This window comes from Pinus tabuliformis, chromosome 1_1, assembly GCF_031772625.1.
Source record: "Pinus tabuliformis cultivar Carrire ecotype Pingquan chromosome 1_1, CPIR1, whole genome shotgun sequence".
Classification (NCBI taxonomy): Eukaryota; Viridiplantae; Streptophyta; class Pinopsida; order Pinales; family Pinaceae; genus Pinus; species Pinus tabuliformis.
In genome coordinates, this window is record NC_142297.1 from 343542520 (window position 1) to 343561725 (window position 19206).

Here is a 19206-nt window from a genome sequence, read left to right on the forward strand (position 1 = left end):
GAAGGGTGATACAGGTCGCCTTGAGTATCTTCCTTTGGAAGGGAACGATGGTGGTTATCATCCCATGGTGCCCCCTCAATCATCATTGACTGCAGGATTCCTTCGTCACTTGCATGCACTCGTGACCAAGGATCCAAGGGGGTCCACATTCTCCTGACCTATCTACCCAAATGCTTGACGAGCGTTGATTTGGGCTCGCCTCCCATGCCTGAAACATTGATTGCTACAATATTTCGATTGGGCTTGGGTGTAAAACCATTGCCCGATCCATGATGACTTTGTCTTTTGCGACCTTCGTGGAAGATATCATGTTGCAGGTAGCCACCAATGGTACATTTCCTATGTACATATGATTTGGTAGCGAGAAAGTCCCCATCATTGTGGGATCTTTCAACAGGCCTACTCCTATATCTTGAATTGAATGGTCGCTTTCATGGATCATGGGAATGCTTCCCGTAACTTGTGAACCATTTAGGAGGAAGTTCTGTTGGTCGACGACCGTAATCCCTCCTTCAAACGGGAATGCGATCTTCCTAAAATAAGTCGACACTACAGCTGCCATGGCATAGATCCATGGTCTTCCCAGTAGGATGTTGTAATCCAGATTTCCATCTATGACTTCAACATCAATCTCTACTGTTTTTCCACCTAGTTCAACTTTCAAGTTACTTAGGATACCGTAAGGGGTATATGTCCTACCGTCGAAAGCCTTTAGTGTTGTCGAAGATCTCGACAAGGTTGGTGACCCTAGCGTTTTCCAGCAGCTCATCGACATAATACATGTCGATGCCCCCTCGTCAATAATTGTTCTGTGAACAGTTTTGTTGAGGGCCTTTACCTGAATAAGGAAAGCTAGTTGAGCTGGTAACTGAGGGTCATACCCTTTGTGATCAAAGGACACAAGATTGGAATCCTTAGGATCAACCCCCCCTATTGCCGATAACAATGCCTGCCTTTGGGATGGACAATTTTGTAGTACTTCTAGAGTCGACATAGCGGATGGCGATTGAGCCAAATCTTCCACTATGTTATAATGCTGCGCCGCTCTGGCACGAGGATTAAAAGTCGACTTGTGTACTACACCCTTAGGTGGTTTTATCGTTAATTCTGGCATTATGGGTGGGACAACTTCTGTCGAAGTTGTTGTCGAACTACTAGGTTGATCTTTACCTTTTTCGTTCGACAGTTGCGGATTCCCGTAATCTTTGCTCCTTGTCGAAATCAAAGCATCATTTTGCTGCTTAGAGATCGACAACATCAGCACTTGCGACGGGGAAGCATTTCCACTATCAACCATATTTTGACCTGGATTGGGAAATGGATCAGTCAGCACAGCTGGGTTCTTTGGACTCTTAAAGAATCTCTTGAGCTCAGCTTTGTATGGACAATCTTGTGTCCAATGATCCTCGTCACATATAAAACATGGACTTTTTGGCTTCCCTTTCCTAGGAGAGTTCGAAGAAGTTTTTTCAGGTGACGGATCATCCTGTTGCTTCTTCTTCCCTTTGTTTTGCTTCTTCTTGCTTCCTGGTTGATTGGTTTCTTTGCCTTTATCTGCTGATATGGCATTTACTTCCGAAGCAAGAATCTCTTCATGGGCATTTCGATCTGAAGTCTTACGGGCTTTCTGAGGTGAAGCCTTTTTCGACTTCGCGCTTGCAGTGCCAATCACGCCATCTCCGGCATGAGAGTCAATATTCGATTTAGGAGGGGAGGAATTGAAAATTCAGGTCTGGGGGCATCAGGTATTTTGTCATAGAGCGTGCCAGACTGAGTATATACCAAGTCTAAATATTGAGCACGAGCGATGACTTGCTCCTCTGTTACGACTCCCCCCTTGGCCACATCTTCCGTTATAGCCGGAAGTAATGACTTTATAAACCATTCGGCTAATAGCTGATCAGGAACGTATGTTTTCACCATCCTTCGACGGCGACGCCACTCATGTATATGATCAGATATGTGAGTAGCTGTCGTCTGTTTGAAGTTGGTCAGTATCTCGGTTCCTGTTTCATACCTGATAGGTAATTGAAAATGGGTTAAGAAAGTCGTGGCTAAGGAGCTGAAATTGTCGAAAGAGGCTCTTGGCAATTCTATATACCATTTGGCCGCCGGACCTGTCAATGTCCTCTGGAAGAGGCGAAGTCTTATCGAATCATCGTTTAGAGTGTTCGATGAACACCATAGATGAAAGGTCATGACGTGATTCGACGGGTCTTCACCTGGATTTCCATTGAATTTAGGAATGTCGGAGGGAAGTTTGTGAGGAATCGCCGGCCACCAAGGGGCGTAGGCAATCGGATCGTTTGTCAACCGATGTAAATCGGGTAACTCCAAAGTTGCCACGAATGGCAGCTGTTGACTCAGGTTAGGTGAAGCGTACCCAGGATACGATGGAATCGCCTGAGCAGTTGGTCTTTGCATACCAGCATAATGTAATTGATGCTGATATGATTGATACGGTTGATGGACTACTCCACCATAGAGTGGTTGGTTTTGACCGTATTGTAGGTACGGTTGTCCATTGTTCGCAAAAATTTGCTGCTCGGTACCTTGGTACACTTGCTGGAACTGCGGTTGTTGATACTGCACCAACCATGGTTGTGATACCATTGGTTGTTGTGCGATGCTTACCACTGGGCCAAGATGAGGGGTAAGGGTACCCGTTTGTGCTTGTGTCGCCCCGCCAGTCGGCGATTGTGGTTGGGTTGCAGGGTCAAAGGGTTGTTGCATTACAACCTGAGAAAACTGAGGTTGACATGCAACAGGTATCGTTTGAACTTGCGACACAGTCACAATTGCTGGTGTCGTCGGGATGTTCGTCACAGGCATCTGTTGTTGCATAGAATACACAACTCTTGGTTGCTGGGGTAGCATAGGTATCCAACCACTTGTAGTTATTCCAGTATAACCTGAGTATGGTTGTGAACTCCCGTATGGGTAACCTCCCGAAGGGGGTAATGAAAAGGCATATTGCCCCCCATACGGTGGTGGTCCGGAACCGAGAGGATTTATTACACCTCGAGGACCGGATTGCCCAAACTGATTTCCAAAAGGATCAATCTGTTGAGTTCCAACATAGGAGTTACCGGGTATTATCCCGGGAGAACAAACAGGAACAGACCATACTGTCGTCATGGCCCCCGAAGGGACTCCCTCCAGCTGTTGAGAGTTAGGGACAGATGGTATGCCGGCGAACATTGTCGGAATGACTGCAGGGAGTTCTGCTGTCGCTGTGTCATTTGGCACAGTCCTAGATGTTGACGGTTGTTCAGACATTTTGAGTCTATCCAATAGATTGCCTAGTGATTCTTCAGGAACTTCTCTGGGTGATAGGCTAGCTTCTGATGCAGTAGGAAGTAGAGTGATCCCTGCTCCAAAATGTGTTGGAGTAGTTGCTTGCGGATCTTCTACAAGTTCTTCTATTGCGATCAGACCGGGTGGAAGAGGAAGACCGTCAGGTCCGTAGAATATTTCTGGTGCCGAAGAAGGGGTTGTTTCGACAGCGACAGTGGCTTGAGGAGCAAGACTTTCTGAACCGATCACTGGTGGAACTGATTCAGTAACACAAGTATTTGCTCTCAGACTAGGATCAGTGTTACTGTCCTTCTGGGGCTGTTGAACTTCTTCAATAGTGGCAGGGTTTCCAGAAATGTTTGGAGTAACCGGAACCTCAGATGTCGTCGGAACACTTGTTCTAACTTTGACAGGAGATTTGGAACCAGTTGAACGAGATCGCTTTGCCCGGGTTGTTTTCGATTCCGGAGACAAAGACGGTTGACTCGTATGCCTCCGCGAACGACGGTTCATCGATTGACTTTCTTCCACGGTTGCGGATTACTTGATCAACCAACAATGCACAGGGTAAAATGTGTTTTCGAATTGAATTAATTTTAGACGCTTTTTAAGACACAACTTGCTTTTTCACTTTTTAAGAGTCGAGAAAAAGCTAAAGATGACTCTAGTCTCCTTCGATGTATTAACGAGCCCGAAGTGACAAATGCTCGGATGGACTTTTTCAGTTATAGAGTTTGAAAAAGGCCAAAAGAAACTACTCTGGAGTTCTAGGCAAGGGTGTGCCAAACCTTTCGCGAAACCACAGAATACGTTTTACGGTACGAGTGGTCGATCTTCGTGAATGCTGTGTTCACTGCATCGCGATCAGTAGGGCGGCCGACACGGCTTCCTATGGATAAAGGCTTTGTTCCTATAGGGGTCCCCCAATATACGCGACGGTACGCGGGGGCACAAGTCCGTATTAGTGCTATCGTCCCTCAGGAGGAATCACCCACCTTCGTAGAGATCGACAGTCACTATGTTTAACGACGCCGGTTCACGTCTCTACCTAGACCTCTACTGTGTTTCGTTATGTTTCAAAGCGTTGTTAGATAAATTCAGTTCTTTTTAGGTTGATCTTGCTTAGCAGTTTGCCTTTATGGATCACCACGTGATGTATGATACAACTCCTAAATGCAGTCTAAGAATGATAAGCAAGCTTTTTCAATTCTTTCAACTTATGAAAACCTTAACTACTGAAGGAAAAGAAAGACATCATCTTTTCAAACAGATCATAGAGCACACACTGATGCACTTTTCCTAAATCGACATGCAAACTGTCAAAATGCACATGCACAATGCAAGTATTTCTTTTCTTCTTCCTTAATGTTGATGTATTACAAAAAGAAAGCTGTTGTATAATTTCGAATTCAATTTCAAGCGAAAGCAAACAAGTTTTGTCCAATAATCAAAAGAACACCTTAAGATTCACTTGTTTCAACACAAGAAATACTGAAATTCGAACCATATAACGAAAGCAAATGCTCAAGCAGCTATGAACAGCAATAAACTAGCTCCTAGAATCACAACGACACTTTCTCACAGGTCTAGATCCAAGAGGTCATAGCAAGACTAGTTCACTTTCGCTATGGGAAACTGTGAATGAAAGCAAGAAATACAATAAGAACAATCACGGTTTCTTCATACAATTGAGGCGGAATGAAGGCAAAGAAAGGTAGTTTCAGCTGGGTATACAGGTTGACAACAGGCTGCAAAAACAATACTGAAAACTGGGCAACAGACAGTGGGGAATCCCAGTTGCACAAGGCAAAACTGGATCAGCGCAGGTGCTGCACTGTCAATCTGAGATGCAGTGCAGGTAGCCCCTTCGGGACCTGCGTTGCAGCGCAGGTAGCCTTTGCTGCAGCTGCACTGAAGAGACAACTCTCGTCTCTCTCAGATTCCGGGTCACAGTTTGCTCAAAAATCAATGGTTTTTGGCCAAATCAGAGGCTGTCAGTCAAGTATACACTAGAGGATGATTAGAGGAAGATGAACACTATCACAAAGAGCTAAAAAGAGTCCTTGTGGATCAGCTCTTCAAATCATAAACATGCCCAGCACTGGGCTAGAGTAGCTGCCCTCTACTTTGCATTCGAAGGACTCGAATGCAGTTCGATTCGGTACTCTCTTTGTTTAAGAAATGAATAGCAAGAAACACAAGCTACCAACAAGACACGATCCCCAGCGGAGTCGCCAGTCTGTTGTGGGGGAAAGTATCCAACTCGGAATGACCCTAACCCACTCTAAGGGTGACAGTTCCTTAGCAACAGCTGAAAGCAAAGCTATCTAAAGTTTCTTCTTTATGACATGCAAGAGATAAAAGGGATAGATCCACTTACCGATGTCTTGCGCAAATGGTCGATCCAATCTCCTTTGTTTGCCTCTTGCTCCCAGCTCCAAGTCTTTTCACGGGCCCAGCTACACGAGATCCTGCAAATAAGACAAGAAAAGGAAACTACAAGAAGCATGCATGTATAAATGATTCAAGGATTAGCATAAATCAAAGACGCAAGTAAGACAATACATCATTGAAACACATGCGAATAGAAGAACCTCAAATGCTTTATTAATATATGGAAGTAAGGTTCAGGCGGTGATACAACCATGCGAGGTCCAATCCAGCATCACCTTCCCGACGGAGAGAAATCTCTTCTTCACCTCCCTCAAGCAATCACCCAATACTCTCAACTACAAACCAACAGCGATTCTTTGCACTGAATTCCGCCCTCCAGATCCCATGGGATGAGATCCTTATATAGAGTTTTGGAGTGAAGATAAGCCAGCTTGATGTGTGACTTGTTGTCCTCTTCAACTCCAGTTGTTCTTCAGTTCTTCACTTGGAGTTTCTGTCTTCCACTTGGAGTTTTAGAAGCTCTTAACTCATCATTAGGCGAATCTTATGATCAAGTGTCTTTTTGGAAGCTTCCTGGACACTGGCACTTTGAGAAAAAGATTCCTCCACATGTCCAAGTACGCCCAACGCAGGTAGCCTTTGTTCTACCTGCTATGCAACGCAGGTAGCCTTTGTTGTACCTGCTATGCAGCGCAGATGCCTAGTGGAGCAGCTGCAATGATCCAAAACTGACCTGTTTTTGAGTGTTTTTCAGTGGAGAACTGAACTGTAGTGCTGTGGTTTGCTGACCTTGTTCCTCTAAGGGTAAGAACAACTTGTTTAGGGACTTTGGATCCCTTAGATTATTGACATTTCATGCTCTATGTTGTAAGGCACAAAAATGTCTATAACAATCATCATCCCCATCGCCACCACCATCACCATCGTCACCACCAAGACCATTATCAACATCAATTTCCCCAACACCGGAGTTGACCGTGATAATGAAATCATTGGAAGCCTAATTGGAGACATTAAAAGAATCAACTAAGGCTAAGACCAAAGAGGAATTTCAACCTTTAGCTACCAGTTCAGCGGAACCAAAAAATTTTGAGCCCAAAAGATCAAAAGAAGACATTTCTAGGGAGCTTCAGAAAATTAGACTCCCAGAATTCTCAGGAGGTCGAGCAGGTGAACGCACTAAAGCATGGTTAGAGGGAAGGAACAGATGCTTTAGATTAAGAGAATATTCTTCTTCAGCAAAAACAAAAATTGTTGTATTTCAATTAAAGGAAAGTGCCTTGATTTGGTGGGGAAATCTAGAAAAGCAGCTGCACCTTACATCGGATAATGTCCCTTGGGAACTATTTGAGGAAAGGTTCTGTGCAAAGTATTTACCTCCATACTTTCAACAATAGCAAGCCAGAGCCTTTCATACATTAATTCAAGGAAATAAAACAGTGGAAGAGTATGAGATAAGGTTTATGGAGCTTGTAAAATACATTCACTACTTAGATTCTGATGAACGTCAAGTTCAACACTTCATATTTGGGTTAAATCCTCGCATCAGAGCCTTGGTAAGCATGTGGAAACCATCATCAGTAGCTGAGGCAGTTGAATGTGGTCATTCTGTAGAAGAGCACCTTGGAATCAAAAAAGATATAGGGCCAGCAGAACCTTTACAATTAGCATTTCCAGGAAAGACTCCCCGAAACTTCTTCAGAGGAGGTAGCTCGAGGCCACCTTATGGTAATAGGTTTACCCCAAGAAATATAGGAACAAGAGCTCCCATGGCAGTAAACACTATAGCCACAGAATCATCAAACACCATTCCATGGACATCTCGAGGGACTACCAGTAGAGGAAGAAATTCGAGAGGAATCAACATGAGAGGGCGAAGCTCGTTCTCTAGAAATTCACGTCCTGATTCAACAGGATCAACGTAGCTAAATTGTTGGGGATGTGGGGGACCGCATTTTCAATGTGATTTTCCAGAGCTTTAGGTACTCGACTGTTAAGGACGATTTCTGAGGTCTACGCAGCGAGGGCCAGCTTGAGCGTGTCAAGTAGCCGTAAAACGCACGCAAATGCCCTCTCCTCTCCCTTATGGTCGAGCACCTCTCCTTATTAGTCGAGCGTGCTTACGCACCCTAAAGGTTCAATTTACTTATTGGCCCCCCCAAATTAAGTCAAAAAAAGGGTCGAGCCTGCTTACGCATCCTTATCAGTCGAGCCTGCTTACGCATCCTTTCAGACGAGATTCCACTCTCGATGCATGCCTCTGGAAAACTACCGCAACATAGGCTAGCTAAAGAGAGATAGATCGAGTAAGTCTACATTGAATTATATATGCCATTACGATCTGAATCTCTATTTTATGAAGCCGCAACTACCACATGCTCATATATAACAATGACTGGTCTTTCTTCTCTCTCTCTCTAGCTAGGAAATCACTATCATTTGCTACTTATGCTGGTTCAGCTTCTGCTTTTGCTATTATATGGAATTTATGGCGAGGGTGCAAGCTTCGTCAAATATATTGTATAGGATTGGAAAGGAACCAATATCAAATAATCGAGGTAATCATAGAATTCATGCAATAGTCAGCAACAACCAAGCAGCGCATCAATCCACTGTAGTGGAATCTTCAGGTATTATCAATGGTATAAAACTCAAAATCTTATTTGATACTGATGCCACAGATAGTTTCATTTCGTCATATGCATTAAACAAATGTGGGTTGGTAGCTCACGGACAAAATGATTTCCATCAGGTGGAAATGGCCTCAAGAGAACTCCAATCCATGGGGTTAAGTGTGGATCAATGCAAAATTGACCTAGGAGTCTGTACGACTAAACTGAAAGTTTATGTCACATCCTTGGGAACTTGTGATCTTATCATAGGTATGGATTGGCTAGAATCTCATCAAGCTTGGGTAGACTGTTATGGGAAAATAATTCTAGGTATAAATGATGAAGGAGAAGTAATCCAAATTCAAGGAATCAAGAGAAAGGTGTCTTTACGCTACATATCAGCAATGAAAATGAAGCGTTGTTTAAGGAAATGTTGTCAGGCTTATGTAATTCAAGAAGTAAGCAAAAAAAAAGGACCATCCTTAGGACAATATCTGGCGTTAGCCGAATTCCTGAATGCATATCCAAAAGAACCACCAGGATTACCCCCGGTAAGAGAGCTAGATCTCACTATTAAATTAAAACCAAGTACCCAACCGATCTCTAAAACACCTTATAGAACGACAGCTCCATAACTTCAAGAATTGCAAATTAAATTGAAGGAACTACTGGATATAGGGCATATTCAGCCCAGTACATCACCTTGGGGTGCTCTTGTAATTTTTGTGAAGAAGAAAGATGGATCTTTAAGATTATGCATAGATTATCGAGACTTGAATTGAGCTACAGTAAAGAATTAATACCTTGTGCCTCGAATCGATGATCTTTTCGATCAAATGAAAGGAGCTGTTGTCTTTTCAAAAATTGATCTTTGATCAGGCTATCATCAGCTAAGGATTTTGAATCTAAGACTGCATTTTGGACACATTTTGAACATTATGAATTCACTGTGGTACCATTTAGATTAACAAATTCACCAGCAGTATTCATGAATCTTATGAACAGTGTTTTTCGCAAATATCTTGAGCAATTTGTACAAGTCTTTTTAGATGATATTCTCATCTATTTCAAGAATAAGAAAGAGCATGAAGATCATTTATGGATAGTATTGTCCTGCCTTAGAGAACGTTAGTTGTATGGAAAACTATCCAAGTGTTCATTCTTTCAGGAAAGGATTCATTATTTAGGTCATATCATATCAGGTGAAGGGATTTCAGTAGATCCTAAGAAGGTAAAAGTGATCATGGAATGGCCAATACCGAAAAATGAACATGAGATACGAAGCTTTATGGATTTCACCAGTTATTACCGAAGATTTGTGGAGGGATTCTCCAGAATCACAAAGCCGATTACAACCCTTCAGCGTAAAGGTGTTAAGTATGAATGGACTGAGGAATGTAATAAAGCATTCTCTGAATTCAAAAGACTACTCACCAGTGCACCAATCCTAGGAGTCCTAGATATGGACAAAGATTTTACGGTATGTACTGATGCATCCAAACAAGGGCTGGGTGCAGTGTTGATGCAAGATAGAGGAGTGATAGCATATGATTCTAGAAAGTTAAAACATCATGAAGAACTCTATGCTACTCATGATTTAGAATTATCCGCTGTAGTGCTAGCTTTAAAGATTTGGAGACACTATCTAGTGGGACGAAGTTTTACACTTAAAAGTGACCATCAAAGTATACAATATTTGTTCACCCAAAGAGACTTAAATGCCAGACAAAGGCAATGGAGTGAATTCCTAAGTGAATATGACTTCAGAATATCATACATTAAGGGAAAAGAAAATGTGGTAGCAGATGCTTTAAGTAGAAGACCTCAGATATTTTCTCTCATACCCATTAAAGTAGATTTAAGACAACGAGTACTGGAACATCTTATAAAATATAGCTGGTATTTAAAGGTGAGATCGAGTCTTGCGGGTAAAAAGGAAAAAGAATCTAAATTTGAGGGATATGAATTAGAAAATGATGGAATCTTACGATTCCATGGAAGAATATATTCCTGATAATAAGGATCTTCGAGACACTATCCTTGGGGAAACCCACAGAGCAGTATATTGTGCTCATCTTGGAGTGGGGAAAATGTATGAGGATACCAAGAAACTCTTCTTTTGGTTAGGCATGAAACATGATATCACTCAATTTGTTGCAAAATGTTTGGAATGTCAGCAAGTAAAAGCAGATCATTGTCACCCAGCGGGTCTCTTACAACCTCACGACATTCCTATGTCTAAATGGGAGATCATTTCTATGGATTTTATCACTGGGCTACCTCTTACTTCTCAAAGACACAATGCCATTTTGGTAGTAGTGGATAAATTAACAAAAAGCGCCCATTTCATTCCCGTAAGAGATACTTACGATGTTGCTGACGTAGCTCGAGTATTCATAAATGAAGTTATCAGATTTCATGGAGTACCTAAGAAGATTATATCCGATAGAGATTCACGATTCACTTCTAGATTCTGGACTTGCATGCAGACAGCCTTAGGAACTCAGCTAAATTTAAGCACTACTTACCATCCTGAGACTGATGGGCAAACAGAAAGAGTAAATCAAGTACTTGAAGACATGTTGCAAATGTATGTTATGGATCAGCAATCAAACTGGGAAAAGTATTTACCCTTAGTCAAATTCGCATACAATAACAATTACCACAGTTCGATTGGAATGCCTCCATTTGAAGCATTATACGGCAGACCTTGCAAAACACCATTAAGTTGGGATAGGTTAGAAGATTGAGTGATATTAGAACCAGAATTAATCCATGAAATGGAAGAACAGGTAAGACAAATTAGACAACGATTAAAGGAAGCACAAGATAGACAAAAGAGTTATGTTGATGTTCACAGAACTGATAGAAGGTATGAAGTAGGGGATCAGGTTTTCATCCGCATCAAACTGAATAAAAGTACTATTCGATTTTGAAAAGGGACAAAGTTGTCACCCCAATTTATTGGACCATTTAAAGTCATGGAAAGAGTTGGACATGTTGCCTATCGTCTTGCCCTGCCACCTCACCTGCATATAATTCATAATGTATTTCATGTTTCTGTATTAAGACATTATATAGCTGATCAATCTCATAACCTTCAATGGAAGGAATTGCAGGTATCAAACAAGGGAGTCGTATCGGTCGAACCATTACGTACACTGGAACGTAGGGTTCGACAACTCAGGAATCGCCTGGTGGACCAAGTTAAGGTCCAATGGGACAAATATAGTCCTGGATCAGCTACTTGGAAAAATACAGAGGACATATGTCAAAGATACCCTAATCTATGTCAATTTTGAAGAACTTTAAGCTATGTTTAGTATATATTTACTTCACTGCAATCAGAGACTCAGAACCATTTTGAATGATTATATATAAAAGTGAAATTTTGTGTGACATAATATATGTTTAACTTCTGCTGGTACATGGATACCAAAATGATATATGTTGCTGATCTTACTAAATTATAGCTGTCAAAGTAAAGTTTAAGGCAGTTAAATGATTTTACTTCTGATATAACTTAAGATATTATAAATCTTTTTTATTTATACATGTCAATATGATCAATGGAATAGAAATCAGGGAATAATTACATTTTAAATGGAAGTCAAAATGACATGCATAGAATATGGCAAAATATGTTATACTGTAGTGACATATGTGAATAATACATGAGTTATTTTGAATATGTTGATTCACATTTTACGAATGCATGGATAAGTGTATGATTTCAGATAATAAATAGTTACCGAGATGACCACATGATGACAGAACCTCAGAACAATTAAAGCTCAAAGTGATTCTATGATAGGGTATTAGACCTAATTCTACTGGGAGGGGTGGAGGTGTTTCCCACTGTTTATCCTCTGAACCCTGGAGTCATGGGAGGACTGTGTGAATCACACTCCCCTAGACATGCGATGATGACTGTTGGATGCCTACTAGGAATCAAGTTGGTATAACCGACGCTAACACCTTAGAGTTTATGAATGGTTAGGTCAATAAAACTGACGCCATGGCATACTCTAGTAGAGGACGGATAGGATGGGTACGGAAGAGATTAGGAAGGATAGGATCATTTTAGAATAGCTTGGGAACCTGGATAGGGCAAGGCATGACCATTAAAATCATAAACCTAAAACTCTAATTTTATAGTCTCTTTATATTAAAATAAAAATTTTAAAACCTCGGTTTGTAAACCTAAGAAGGGTGTACTAATTACCATCATATGTAATCAGATAAGATAAAAACTCTAACTTCGGGACGAAGTTTTCTGAAGGGGGAGTGTATGTAACGACCCATCTATAAATACAAAGAACGTAAGCATAATAGTAGGTATACGGTACATGCATATGATAGCTACATATGCATGTGTCGCATACACCGCACTAGTATTTTATACTAAATTGATTATAAGTGCTAAATACCATGAGACTTCTTGGAATAGAAGTTCTACTCATTCATCAATATTGCGTAATGCATGGTTAGATCTTAAAAGAGGACTATACATATTATAAGTTCCAGATTATTGATAAAATTATATTAATAAATTAATAAAATACATATAAGTAATTAATTAAAAAGGGATCCAAGTATTAAGTTTATAATGTTATATTTAAAACAAATATATATAAATAAATGTGATATGTTTTAATGTTATAAAGTAATAATGATATGTTATAAAATTATAATGATACATTATAAAGATTATAATGATACGTTATAATGTTTTAATAATATATGTATACACAATGTAAGGGCCATATTAAAGGAATAATTAATAAAACCATATGGTTTAAAACATAAAGGGGATTCATTCATGAATTGAGAGAGCACCAGGAGGAGATACGTGGGCATGGGTCTATCATCAACAAGGTGAGCGGTGGCTGCAGATGGAAGGGCGGCCACCGCCAAACCAGTGGATAAAGACCGCAGGACAGGGATTGAGCAGGGGGCAGAAAAACCAGAAGGAAGAATTCGGAAGGGAAGGGAATCAGCCATTGGAAGAGCTTGAGAGTTCTGAGGTTCTCAGCATGGTGGAACAGTTAGCATCTGTTGAGAAGCTTATTGGATTGAGCAGCTAGGCTCTACTCAGTCTGGCTGGGAGGATTTGGTCTCTCAGTAACTGGAGCAGCGTAACCGGAGGCATCTTCAACTGCAAGAATACAGGTAGGTACCTCAACAGTCCCGTTAATTGATTTTGTTAGGTTTCTGTTGAAAATGTTACAGGTTCATGCTTTAAATCCCTTACTGTCTTTATTGCATCTGTTTATCAGTTCTTACAATGGAAGATAGAAATGAAGATGATTTAGCATGGATAAATATTTTGGATTTATATATTTCAAATTGGAGGAATGTGCTGAGACTGTAGTCGAGTGATCTGCCTTGAAATAATACTCGTTCAGAGCTCTGGATTCAAGTTGGCGAAGCACAAGGAAATAGGAGGAATTGAGCCATTTAAAATCATCAACATTTTCTACATGTATCATAGCTTTCCCTGGGGGATTAAGTAAAAACCACATTTTCATGGCCCCAAAATTTAACTTGTCTGTGATGAGATGAAATACATGTTTCTTAGATTCCTACAAACACATGTAAATCACCTACAATGAGATCCAAATATTAAATGTAAAATGCAGAAAAGCTGTTGGACTTCCAAACTTTAGATTAATTTAAATTAATAACACTTCACCTTAGCATTCATGACAATTGAATTCACAACCACAGATGCAGCCAATACATTGTCAGAAAATATTGTATACTGATAAAGAATTGGATCCTCCAACTTGTCCTTTTTAGGAAATTATCGCTTTTCAAGAGGAAGAAAGTAATAATATATGGTCAATCTCATGGACAGATAGTGCAAGCCCTTGGGAACAGACTTTGTTGGCACCTGACTTAAAATTTACTTTGCTTTTCCAAGGTCCTTACTTGCTTATCTGCAGACTGAAGCATGGCTTGCAACTTCTTTGTTACTATCGCACAGCCAGAAAATATTTCTCTAGCCTTGGATAGGGCATGACCCATAGCCTTGATCTTCTCAGGTGCATTGAAACATTCATATCAATTATCGGTCATGAAAAAGAGAATGAAAAGCAGAAAGATAGACACATAGACTCCAACTTTAAAAGAAACAAAGGATATGAACACCAAATGCAAATGGAAGCACTTACTACTCTTGATTGAGAAGCAGCCAATGTGAAAATCCAATGGGTAGTGTTCTAAGCTTCCACGACACTCTATCCTCATTCTGACATACAATAAAAGAAAAACTTTGAAATCGAACAAAGAAAAGCCCATTAATTTTTCTCGCCAATTACTTCAGATTTACTTCAAATACTTTAAAGTAAGCATCACAGGAATTAACATAAATAAACCACACTACACACTTACCATGTTCTGCCACTTATGATATATTCCAGTTATATCTTGTTTCTTCCATTCTTTGAGATCAAATACATTCATCCCATATGCCCAACCACAAGCATTTGGATCAAAGTGCCTGGCTATGTGCGGATTGGAAAAATTAAGGTATTTGTCAAACCGGCGAAACCTTTTTCCACAAGTTTCCACTGAACCATTAACCTTTCCATGAAGATCTACTGACCACAAGGGCGTCAAATCTTTCTGCACCACAATATCATCATCCTAGAAAAGGATCTTGTCCAGTTTGGGATAAACATGTGGAAGATAGAAACGAAGATAATTTAGCATGGATAAATATTTTGGATTTATATATTTCAAATTGGAGGAACGTGTTGGGAGTGTAGTCGAGTGATCTGCCTTGAAATAATACTCTTTCATAGTTGCATATTCAAGTTGGCGAAGCACAGGGCAATAGGAGGAATTGAGCCATTTAAAATCATCAACATTTTCTACATGTATCACAGCTTTCCTTGGGGGATTAAGTAAAAACCACATTTTTATGGCCCCAAAATTTAACTTGTCTGTGACAAGAAGAAATACATGTTTCTACGGTTCTTCCAAACACAAGTAAATCACCTACGATGAGATCCAAATATAAAATGTAAAATGCAGCAAAATTGTTGGACTTCCAATATTTAGAGTACTTTAAATTAATAACACTTCACCTTAGCATTCAGGACAGTTGAATTCACAACCACAGATGCAGCCAATACATTGTCAAAAAATAATGCATAGTGATAAAGAGTTGGATCCTCCAGCTTGTCCTTTTTAGGAAATCTCACTTTTCAAGGGCAAGCAAGTAATAATCCATGGCCAATCGCATGGACAGATAGTGCAGGCCCTTGGGAACAGTCTCTGCTTCCTGCTGAGTTAAAAATGTATTTTTCTTTTTCAAGGTCCTTACTTGCTCGTGTGCAGACTGAAGCATGGCTCACAACTTCTTTGTTACTGTTGCACAATCATAAAATTGTTCTCTAGCCTTGGATAGGACGTGACCCATAGCCTTGAGTTTCTCAGGTGCACTGAAACATTCATATCAATTATTGGCCATGAAAAAGAGAATGAAAAGCAGAAAGATTGAAACACAAACTGCAACTTTAAAATAAACAAAGGATATGAACACCAAATGCAAATGGAAGCACTTAATACTCTTGATTTAGAAGCAACCAATGCGAAAACTATTACCTTTGAGGTAGATCAGAACCTGCATTAGACTCACCCAATGTACGTTGACATTCTTTAATACGAAGCATCAATTCACGGTATAAATCAAGATTATTCCTAGCTTGGGAAATGCTTGAATACACCCTAGCCATGATCATTTGGTCTCACATCAATCTAACAGTGGAGTCAGAATTCTCGTTCTCATTCTCCCGCCTCCAAATGCTGTATTTTCCACGACAGCAAAATCTACCTCCTTGGAACATTTAATTGCTGCGTTTTCAAGCTCAACTCATTTTTCTCCCTCCTCTTTTGTCTCAATTTATGTAAGCATTAAACTACTATAAATTAAAGCATACTATGCTAAAATATAAGAAATAAAAAAAAATTCTACTGGAGAAGTAACATTCAAAAAGGATTTTGGAAAATAATATAACAATTCCCTTTTCCATGAGAACAAAAAGTAGCGATCTAGTGCAGCAAATAATTTTACCCTCTGTGAAACTTTTGTTGGACTTTCTTCAAGCTGCAAATGGTATGCATTACAACAACCATTGTCCTAGGAGTTTGACTAGACATTACCTTACAGTAGGCTACCAACATCATAGACCAGTTAACCAGGGAAAATCAAAACTTACCATCAAGAGCATTCTCTTTGACGTCTCGATGTTCACTTCCTATGTCATCCTCTTGAAACCTCGTAAGAAGTTCTTCGTCACTGGAAGTTTTTTTCTGCGCCTCGTCATTCATTTTACCCTCCTCAAGATTTTCCTTGCCTTCTTCATTGAAGATCACACCATCTTGTTGTGAATGTAACTTTTCTGAGCTGTCTCCAAAAGTCATTTTCCTTTGCTTGATGTACACCATTATAAATTGAGAAGCACCCCTTCTAATGTCAATTTTCACTTCCTGCTTAATACAACCCTACTCAACTACATATATCATCATCACATATGTTTCCTTACATGTTCAATAGAGAAAATAACCAAAATCTTCAACAGTCGTACCTCTGAGTTAGTAATATCCCTTTGGTTTACTTCGGACGGCTTTTCTAATACCCATGAGGAAGATAAATCATTCCGTCCAATATTTAAGTTTAGAGTTCCTGAGTCCTCTATGTTAGCTATTATCACATCAATCACCTACCCAGTAAATAAAATTTATTTTCAATTCTCTACTCAATAGGGGATAAATCAAATTTAAGATATCCAAATGCAGCAAGTTTCTTATACTTGCCTCCTTTGGGAAGAGAGAGTCAATGCTCTTTGTTAAACTCTGCTTTCTCCAGTCATCTACCTGTTCCTGTGAACTCCACAGATAAATAGATAAGAGTGATTTTAAACATATGACAGAGCTCCAATATCCTCAATAATTCCTCTCTATTTCAATCCACTCAGGTCAATTAAATTTCAATTTAGGGATACTAGTTATTTTTTGGGATTAGACTAACGTAAGTGCAAGTACCTTGCATAGATCCTGAAAAAGAACAAAATGGCCATAGAAAAATAGAATTGGTTTTCAAGATGTGGAAAGAGAATACCATTCTAACAGATCCATCTCCTGAGAAGTTGTGCCATGCTGTTTTAAATGACAAAAAACACATAAAAGGTCAGGTAGAAAGACTTGATGGAGAAGAATATCTATAAAAATACTGAAACGCTAAAAAGGGGGTTGCTTTGCTATCATGCATATGCTAAGATCGAGATTTCATTACACATCAATAATAAAATGGTGTGCATAATATCTATCATTTGTTTTGGCCAATGTGCTTTGAACATTGTGGGAATAGTGTGAAAATGATATGTATAGGAGAAAGTAGCTGGTGAATAAGATTGACGTTGTGAATTTTATCTAGGTTGGGTGGATCAGAACTGGTTTTAGCTTGACTGATGAGAAGTGGATTTAGCTTTATGGATGGAAAGTGGGTTTGGCTTGGATAATGAGTGGACGAGAAGAATGATTGTTACCCTTCCCACCCAGATACAATTCCCATGAGTAAGATGTTGAACTGAACTCTTAACAAATATATTTTTATAATACCCATCCAGCTTATGTAGAATCCAGCGCACACTTAGTACCATCCTACTTAGAATGAGGAGTGCCCAGCAAATTCACCGAGCAGTTGTCCAGTGAATTTACCAGTCATATGCATTTCCCTTTGTTAAAAAACCAAAAGAGCATTTTTATTTCTTGCTATCAGGATGAATGGTTTCATTATCTTTGGCAAGGGAAATTACCCTAGCGGCAGTTGGTAAAACCTTTTCTCTTGCATGAGAGAGGTAAAAACTTTGAATCTTTCTCCTGGTAGGTATTGTACGGTGTTAATGCAGAGATGGATTTCACAGCTTCACACAGATCAAATGAAAGGAAACCTATAAAGAAAAGTCACAAAATGTCTAGAAAAATGCTAGAGGTGCTAAACTTTTGACAATAAGCGAGGAAAGTATGTTTGATAACATTTGTGCCTTCAAGTCCTGCGAAGAAAGCTAAAAGGAAAATCAAATTCCAAGGTAGGTCCATGGTGTTTTGGTTCAATGGTAACCAGGGGTGGTGAAGGCAAATCAAATTTTGAAGCAGGTCCATGGGGTCTTGGTTCAATGGTTAACCGAGGGTGATGATAATTCCCTGCCAAGGCTCAAATCACATAAATACATTGTTCAATGGGTTCTCAATGAAAGGGATCTTTCTAAAATAGTATAAGACGACTACACTTCATTGTAATGGAGATCTTACTTGAATGTTGTAAGAAGTCTACACTTCATTGTAATACTACCAGATTAAGAAAGGGCATGCTTGCCAATAAAGATAAATTAAACGCTGACCCACCCCAAAAAAGGAGACAGAAGCAACCTGACAAGGGAGGAGGGTAGGAAGAAGCTTACCAGTGAGGGAGGAGGGCAGGAAGAAGCTTACCAGCGAGGGAGGAGGGAAGGAAGAAGCTTAACAGTTGCAGATGTAGATGCGGAGTGACAAAACCTAGCTGCCAGAAAAAACATTGGCATGACAACAAAGATAACAAGGAAGCCCACCACAGTTATTCAATGATGAAAACCCCGACCTCTCCATCCTCCATTTCTACCACGCTGATAGCCCTACCACCCTCCATTCCACACACCTCCTCTTTTCACAGGCATGTTTAGCTCTCAACCCTAACACCACTTTTCTCCTTCTCCTCCTCCTAAACAGACATCGAGCAATGCAACCCTTACTCAATCATAATCCTCTACATCAAACCCATATCATGGTTAGTAGAAATATATGAATTCAGCAACAACAACAAAAAACCCTTAGATCTCATATATACTTCAGAGCA

General features: G+C 40.0%; 1 pseudogene; it reads right to left on the bottom strand.

The window, feature by feature from the left end:
• Positions 1-16760, bottom strand: part of LOC149212987 (polygalacturonate 4-alpha-galacturonosyltransferase-like) — a 30372-nt pseudogene extending 13612 nt beyond the window's left edge.
• Positions 16761-19206: the final 2446 nt, after the last annotated feature.